Below are 9,503 nucleotides of genomic sequence, written 5' to 3' on the forward strand. Positions count from 1 at the left end.
GAGTTCTTAAGAGAATTTGGATCTTATTGATACATGTAGTACTTATGAATCCATTTATCCTTGCAAATCACAGGACTCTAATTGTCACAATCACCTCATATGGGGACCGACATCCTTATTAATCATACTTTTGGTTGGGTCAAGACTTTGATACCATTTGTAATGCCCATGATCCACCTGTGTAGTCACATACCTACTTAGTGTACACGAGTACACTACTTGTTGCTTCCTAAAATGATGATTGGCTTTGTAAAACACAAGTTCTTCTAATGTGATTTGTCTTTACTCGCATACTTCTTAAAAAAATTTCTCAAGAGATTGTCCATTCTAAAATTGCTCCAAGTCAAACATGCTTAGTTTTAGAGTTCTTTAATTATGGGCTACCAAAAAAAAAAAATGCATCTTGGTGATATCTTCCTTCATTGACAATTAAAAACTCAATATTATTTCTCCATTTTTTTCAATTTGGCTTGAGTTATCACTACTTTAGTTAAAATACTAGTCATTCAACTATGAGAAATGTTAAGAGATATCTTAATAAAGCCAAGCAAATATTTGTTATTACTGTACACATATTTATGATCTAAATAACAATTCCCTTTCAAACATACTAACAATTATTGTGTAATAATTTATTATTGAGTATACTCATAAATTTAGAGTTTACTTAGCAGTGAAGTAAGGGCTTTCAGACATTTGTCATTTAAGTTTTTATTCTATTATCCTTATTGGATTAAGATGAAATTTTTAATTTAAGAATAGAGATAGACTCAAAAATTTTCTCTAACTATTATATGTGTCCGCTAGTATTTTTTTTTTTATCTTATTAATGTATATGAATTTAATAAATTAAAATAAAAAATATTAATTTAATTATTTTTCTCAAAATATTAAAATTAAAAAAAAAATAAAATTATTTGAATTTGACACAAAAATATAAATTAAAGTACGTAAAATAAATAATAAAAATGTCAATATGTAATAGTGGGAACTAATGTTGCTAAAGAAATAAAAGTTTGGGGATCAATTTACCAAGATATAAAGTTTGCGGACCAACTTGCCAAAACTTATATAATTTGGAGACTAATTTGCCAAAAAATAAAGTTTGAGGACCAACTTGCCAAAACATACATATTTTAGGAAGCTGCTGTACAAATAAGCTAAATATAAATTGACACTTTATTTACAAAAATACCTCCATAAGGTGTGGACAACATTTATTGCTTTTATGTGATTTTAATTACTAAAATACCTTTTACAATATCACTTACACAATCAGACGATAGTTGCGCGGTGGTTGCTGCGTGATTGCGCGGTGGTTGCATCAGTCGAAAGTTTCAATCAGACGATGGTTTTAGGGTGGTTGGCTGAATGTTGCATCAGACGAAGGTTTCAATCAGACGAAATAACTGTTAGCAAAATGTTTATGCAACTGTTATGAAACATTAAAAAATTAGAACAGTGTTTCCACGTACGCAACTCTATCTACATGTCTCTTTATGATTTAATATAAATAAATTCACCATTAAATTTAGAAAATAACGAAAATACACAAGGATGTAATTTTTTTTGGATTATACTTGAGTTGGATTGTTTGGGAACTCTAATTCAACTTTTTGAGATATTCCTTTTCATGCATCTGAAAATTGAAGTCACGACATTAGTTTTATGCAAATTAAACTGGATTTCCAGTTGAATTTAGTTTCGCAGTAGTTTTTCTTTAATTTTTTTTCTGAATTCGAAATAGCCCCTGTTTTGATTGATTCTGGTCATCTTCTTAGGTGAAATTGCCAGAATTAAAGGTGGTTCTCTTTTAGTTGAATTTTTCGTTTCGGTTGCATTAGATTACTGCGTAATTGTGCGATAGTTGCACGATAGTTGTCCAGGAAGCATGGATCCTGGGTTGAAGGTGTGTGTAAGTGGTATTTATGTAATTTTTTTTATTTGGACTATATATTTATTTATTTGGTCAGGTGAAAGTATTTTTAAAATATTGTTACTTTTTTTTTTGTTAAAACTTAAAAAAAAAAACCCCATAAAAATACACACCACATGCATTTACGAATAGATTGCAAACTTATTTTCTTTCATCATGGTATGCGTAAATTTGGTCAAATGAGATTGATATCTCAAAATAAAATGGTGAAGATGAAGCACATTCATTGTTAAGTCAACGAAATGTACTCTCTCTATCTAAATTTGAAAACACATACAAAACATAGTTTTACTGAAAATACATATAAGCAAAAAATTACACTAATACCCTAAGAATAAAATTCTTTTTAAAAAGAAAAAGGAAATCAGTTAAACAACAATTTTATGATTTTATTAAATTTTATATATAATAATAATGATCTACCGACTAAAAGTAAATGTAATTATTATTGTTACATATGAAAAATTTTATTTTACATATTTATAATACCCCTAATAAAATTTAGAACCCTAATGCATTTATACAATTAGATGTTATTTTTTTCAATTTTTAAAATACCCTCCATTTTATTTTTCCCCTCTCTCTCTTCCTCTTCCTCGCACTACCGAAACTACTAACCACCACCACCGAAACTCATCCTTTTGAATTCATAACCGCCGCATATAATTTAACACTTAATTATATATTATTGGTATCAAATATGATATGTAAGTTACAAATCTAATATTCATTTGTAACTCTCCACAAGTTATAATTTCAAGAGTAATTATATTATATCACATGATATGACTCTCATTCATATCATATATTAATATCTTATTAATATATAATATATCACTTATTTTAATTTTAATATTATATTATTTAATTTATAAATAATATAACATAAAAGTCTTTTTTAAAACAATTTAAAAGCAACGCTTCGTAAGAAAAGTATTAAACAAAATAAACAATAATAATAAAAGTAATTTGCAGTATATATAAATACTTAAATCTAACTCCTGGTTGTAAATAAATACATAAGTAACTTTTAGCGGTAATAATACTTAAGTCATATTTCTAAAACTCTGTAGGTATATTTAAATGTCAAATTATTATCCACGATTTTAAATCGTCACCTATAGTATAGAGCACGGTTTAAAATCGTCGCCTATACCCTGTTATAGGCGATGGTTTTAAATCGTCGAGAATGTAAAAAAAAAATACAGATTTTTCTGCTATTAGTTTTATAATTTTACCTAAACTGAAATAAAACAACTATTTAATTTTATTACAATAATAACTAACTTTAAAACATATTAAATTTATACAATAATTAAACAAATAAAAAAGTATATAAATAAATAAATGTATTTATACCGAGCTCGAAGAGAGAGAGAGAGAGGGAGACGGACGGGAGGTGGTGGTGGTCCGACGTATGAGACGGAGATGAGAGGGACACTGACGGGAGGCGATGGCGGTCCGACGTATGCGACAAAGAGGAGAGGGAGACCGACAGGAGGAGGGGTGGGTGGAGATCGATGGACGTGAGACACGAGAAGAAAGGGAGATCGAGAGAGGGAGGAAGACGGGGAGAGAGGAGGGCGATGGTGCGGATGCGTCGGTGAGATTTTGGAGAGTTAATATTTTCATTTTAGGGTGTGGGAAATGGAGAAGAAATAGGTGAGAAAAAATAGGTGGGCATGCATGTGGGAAATAGAAAAGAAGTAGGTGGGCACATGAAAAATGTAGCGAGAAGTAGGTAACGATTTTTTATTGGACTCTTATACCCGACGGTTTAAAACAGTCGCCTATACTCTAGTTTGGAACACCGCAAGAAAGGTATGTATTTTATTGCTGATTCAGCGCTAATTAGTTTCAAGCTTCATATACAATGCTATCTAAGAAGCAAGGCTCACAGCCTAGACAAATGGTTAAGTTTTTCAGCTGACAATAAAGTGAAGGAATTGAGTCTTGACTTAAAACCAGGAAAATGTGAGAATGATGGTTATTAAATTACTTCTATTGCTTACCTAAAACAGTATTCAACTTAAGATCTTTGACCATTTTGTAGTTGAGTGGAATTGAGTTGTGTTACTTATTTGGTTTTCCATCCTTGAAATCATTATCATTGCAAGATGTTAGACTTTCAAATAATGTAACTAGTGATGTGCTAACCAAGTCTTTCATGGATTGCCCTTCCCTTGAGAAACTGTCGTTAAGTTCGAATTCTATTCATAATCTGCTACGGGTACCAAGCTCAAGCATCAAATTCATGACACTTAAATTACATTACGTATCTCTTCGAGTTGAAACCATAAATCTTGAATCTTTGGTGCTATAGGGAAAGTAAATTTGTCTGCATGTAAGGCAATAAAAAATCTCTCACTATCTAGTTGTACATGGAGAATGACTGATCAGTCATCATTTGAAGATCTCATGACAAACCTCCCACTCCTTGAGGCTTTGACAATTGATAATTCTTCTTGTAAGTCAGGGTTGGGGCATCTTACAATCTCAAAACAACACTTGAAAAACATCAAATTGAGAAATGCTCACAAGGAGAGTGATATAATCAAGGTTGTGACAATTAAATCAGTGCCAAACTTAGTTTCGTTTTGTTATGAAGGTAATATTAATTGCAGCATATCAATAAAGACATCCAATTTGTTGAATGGAAAATTTGTCATTGCTGATCATCATCACAAATATGACACAAATTGGTTTATGAGTATGCTGAACTTTTTTTTGAATCTCAATTGCTCTTGGAATATTGTACACTGCGTCTTTCTTCCAATAAGGTATGGCCATTACTTATACTTTTCTTTATTCTCCTGATAATTTGATTATGTTGCTGTATTTATTTTCGTATATTTTGTTTTGAACATATGTTTGTTGAATTCATATGTACTTGAAGGCGTTGGTCATGCCAGACAATTGTAAAAGGTTATGTCGTTCTCCTTTAGCTAAATGGAAGCATGTCCGAGTTATCGCGCTTGGTGATGGAATGTTTAGCAAGAAAGTTAAGCTTAAGTTATTTTTGCTGCAAATCTTAATTTTGTGTTCTTGATCAATTACTAAGCTCTGATTTGTGGAAAATTAAGACTAGTGTGCAGAATCTGATCAACTAAAACTTAAATCAACACACAGTTAGCAATGACAAGATAGATGAATTACAAATAATAATCGGAGGAAAAATACGAATGAAGAGAGTTACCTAAATCAGAAACAATTAAAGCAGTAAAACAATAAAATCAACAACAAGATATGTACTAGTTCAAGTCCTATAGATCGATGTACTCTATGATTCTACTCCAGTTCTAGAACACCACCAAATTCTCTTTATTGATTAAGCAAGAATAAGGGTACAATACAATCGAGATCAATTCTCTGCTGAATTCTCTTAAAGTGTTTCAACTCTCACATTTTTACCCAAGAATCGTCTTCACCTATAAAAGATTCTTCATACAAAATCTAAACCCAATATCTCTCTTTACTCTGTACCTCTTTCTCTCTACCCCTCAATCTTTTTCCTCTCTCAATCTTGAAAAATCTCCTCTCGAAACTCGTTTGAACCCTGCATTCATAAAATGATAAGTGTTGGTGGTATTTATAGGCTCAAGATAAAAATCCTAAGCTCGATAGCTGCAATTGATAAGTTGTTAAGTTAGTTATGCCATAACTAACTTAACAACTTTCTCGTAACAGAATCTCCACGTCAGCACAAGACAGAGTGCTTCTGGATGAGACATAGATTCCCAGGACAAAGGACTGAAGCGTATGTTGAAAGGACTTCCCGAATAGGAAAAGAGCTAGCAGGAGTCGACTATCCGGAACTCCCTTTCAGAAGGAAGATTAGCCATCCGGCATTTCTTTTTGGAGTGGACACGATAGTCATTCGAGAACTCTCTCCTGGATGACAACTATCACTCCACGAGACTTCTTTTGAATGGACAAGCTATTCTTCTGGGAGACAACTAACTTTTCATTACTTGAATCAATCTTATGGAGATTTTTTCATTTGAAAAAATTATACCACATCTATTATTAAAATCATCCACATTTCCATTTATATATATAAAAAGAAAACAACAAAATCAATAATATTTGTTCTTACACAAAAAATAAAGAAGAAAACCCTCATTTCCTCATACATCTTGATCTTAGTGTTTCTTTTTGATCTTATACTTGTTGGCTGAGGAAGATTTATCCACATACCAACTCAACTCATGACACTCCTTTTTTAAAGAAAGACTTGTGATGAGTGACTTCAACTTGGTTCTTGAAAAGTAATTTGCAACCATTGCATGTAATGGCTTCTGTATCCATCTTATATGTATCATGTTGGTGACTAAGTAATGCTTTTGCCTTCCCATAATCAAACTTGCAAAGCTGCAAGTTAGAAATGTAACGCCCCAATATTTTACCTTATTTTACGAAATACTAATTTTGATGCATTAATTAAAAAGACTCCAAACTATTTGGAAATACACAGTGGGTTTTTCAATAAATATGCAAAAAGGTGAATGATCATTCATATTAAAAATAAAATAAGTAGTTGAGTGCATTTTTTTTAAAAAAATAAATAAATTTGTAACATCCCACTGAGCTCAGATTACTTTACTATATAAAAAAAATAAAACCAAGGCTCCACCGACGTTCTAGACCGTTTGCTCGTCCATAGCCCCTCGCAGTATACATACCAGAACTGACCCAGCTCATCAAACTTACATTCAATGTTCCCTGTCTATTGCCTATAGGGGGAAAGTAAGGGGGTGAGCTAAAAGCCCAGTAAGGAAATGCTTATCATACAATATCATATAATATCTCACATATTATTAATGTATTTATTAAGTTTTAGCAATATCATACACCTTATTTTATAACTATAGCCAAATAACTGTACACATGAAAACCTTTATCATATAGGTCCATACTAATTGTTCACACCATACACATATACAGAAATCATAACTCTAATATTATACTCATAACATAATCATACCAATACTATAAAATAATAATGTCATTACCATAACATTAGCATATCGTAGCCATTACTTACATAACCCGGGCCTAACCTGGCCCTACAATATCCTGGGCCTATGCAGCCCTACCATATAATAATCTGGGCCTATGCAGCCCTACCATTGTTATAGGATAGGGTATCTCTATATTCAACAGTAATATCACTGTATCATACCCCACCATAACAATCTCATACACGACTCAGTAAAATGCAGGGTAGGGTATCTCTACATTCAACGGTCTTACCCCGTATCATACCCCACCATGGTCCCTCACTTTACCTGAGACGTTAGCATACAACACACAACATACAACATAAAACATATACAAGTCATAACAACCATAATCTATTTATCAATTTACAAACTCATATTGTGTCCATACCACACATTCTCAGTACCATATACATATTTCATAAATCATATTCTAATACATAAAGAATCTAAATTTATACAGATAAACACATACAAAACTATCTAATTTCCTTACCTCAAGTCCCGCTGCTTAAGACTTGTTATCTCGTCACTACTACCTACAATAAAACATGAGTCATGGCCCTAATATTAAAATTCGTACTCTTATAGTACAGCAGAAAACTTACTATTTTTGACCAACAACTACACTAATTCAGTAAAAGTTGCATTCATAAAAAATATAGGCAATTAAATTATCTTTCCAATGATATAAAGATCACTAAAAATGGACTAAAAATGAGGGAGTTATCTTAGTTTTACTGAAACTGTTTCTAAGAAGGAATATGGAGTAACGAATTACATGGCTCAGTGAAAGTACAAACTTTTGACATTGAAAAGTTCAGAACAAGAGGATAATATCTTCATGAAAGTTTTAGGCTTTAATTCTCTTTCCAATGACACCAAAGTCTTTGAAATTGGAATTATATGGAGAGAGATATTGCAATTTTACCAAAACAGTTTTTAAAGCACAACATTCAAGAAATGAATCACATGATACAGAAGGAAACTAACTTTTTGATATAGTATGACTCTGAATTAACAAAAGGTTTCTTCATAAAACTTATGGGAAATCGAATAAGCTTTGAAACCATATATAGATCATTAAAAATGGATGAGCATTCAGAGAGTTATTATATTTTAAGTGAAAGTACTTTTCTAGAATAATGAATTACAATAGCAGTATAAAGATGATAATTTTAGACACAGAATAACATCGAATTGGTGAATGGTTTCTTCATAAAAATTTTAGATTATCAAATTATCTTTGCAATGGTACCAAGATCTCGGGAATCGAATGAGTATTGAGAGAGATACGACTATTTTACTAAGACAATAACTTTCAGAAAAATAAAAACGAGATTTTATAGTTTAACCTAAAAATTGACAAACAATAAGTGGAAGTACTCTCTTAGCCCTTGATGACTCTTCTTAATCATTCCTAGAACTTAAAATCTCAAATAATTAGAATGGTGATAATGATCTCAATCTTATGTTGAAAATCATGAGTGTTGTTTAGCGAAGAGAACGAAACAAGAAGGAAAATAATAAATCATTGATAGATAGCGAGATGAATAACTTGTAGGGTATAGGGTTTTTCTTCCTTCTTTGAAATTGTCTTTATCGAAACCATGTGCATTTTACTTTATTTTCCCCTCACAAAGTAGCTGACCTTGAGTTTGAAGATTACAATTTTCCTTCTGTAATCTAATATTTGTTGATGCTCTACTTATCTCTTGGTGTTCAAGATACCTTCATAAGTCATTACTTTATAAAAAAATTATATCAGTTCTCTTTCTAACTTCTTATTCTAGATTCTGTTCAGTACGCTACACTCCTTTCTACATGATGGCATAGTCCTCTTTGGACTAATTTGTATAATAGACTTTTCTCTAAAGTTTTCATATACAATATTCATACTTCTTACCATCTAACTTAGGGGTGTGTATCCATAGAATATCCATCAAGATAGTACTTGCTCCTTATAGGTCTATTCTTTCATCCTTCTTAATAAGTGAGTTTCATAAAATACCATATCTAGTCTTAGCATCCACTATCTTAATGTTGGAAATTATTTTTCCAGGATCTAGATTTACTACCAAGTATGTTTTATTAACATCGTAATATGAATTCTAAAACAATGAAATAAACACATAATAGTTTAAGAAAACCTTACATTGGGTGCAGCGGAATATTATGACTCCTTCCATTCAGATCTCTAGCCCTTGATTTTCTGTAGCAGAGCATAATCAAGATCTGAATCTGGATCTTCTTCTCTCCTTCTTTGATGCTGATTTTCCATAGTCTTACATACTATGATTGAGGTACCACTTGATGTGTGTGGGCACTACCCTATCACTCAAGGGAATTTCGAAATTTAGAGAAGAAAAGAGAGAGCAAAGTGGTGGCTCAAGAATTCACTCCGAAAAGAATGAGATACAATTATGTGTTGTTTCTTGAAGCCATTACTTTCTATTTATAGATGTTAGGCTAAAATTAGTCTAAGTTTCGGGTCGTATTTTCGGTTAGTTTTCACTCTTTATTTCTAGTTTTAGGGCTATTTTACGCTTGCTTCTTTTGTTTCAGGT

This window comes from Cannabis sativa, chromosome X (genome assembly GCF_029168945.1).
Source record: "Cannabis sativa cultivar Pink pepper isolate KNU-18-1 chromosome X, ASM2916894v1, whole genome shotgun sequence".
NCBI lineage: Eukaryota > Viridiplantae > Streptophyta > Magnoliopsida > Rosales > Cannabaceae > Cannabis > Cannabis sativa.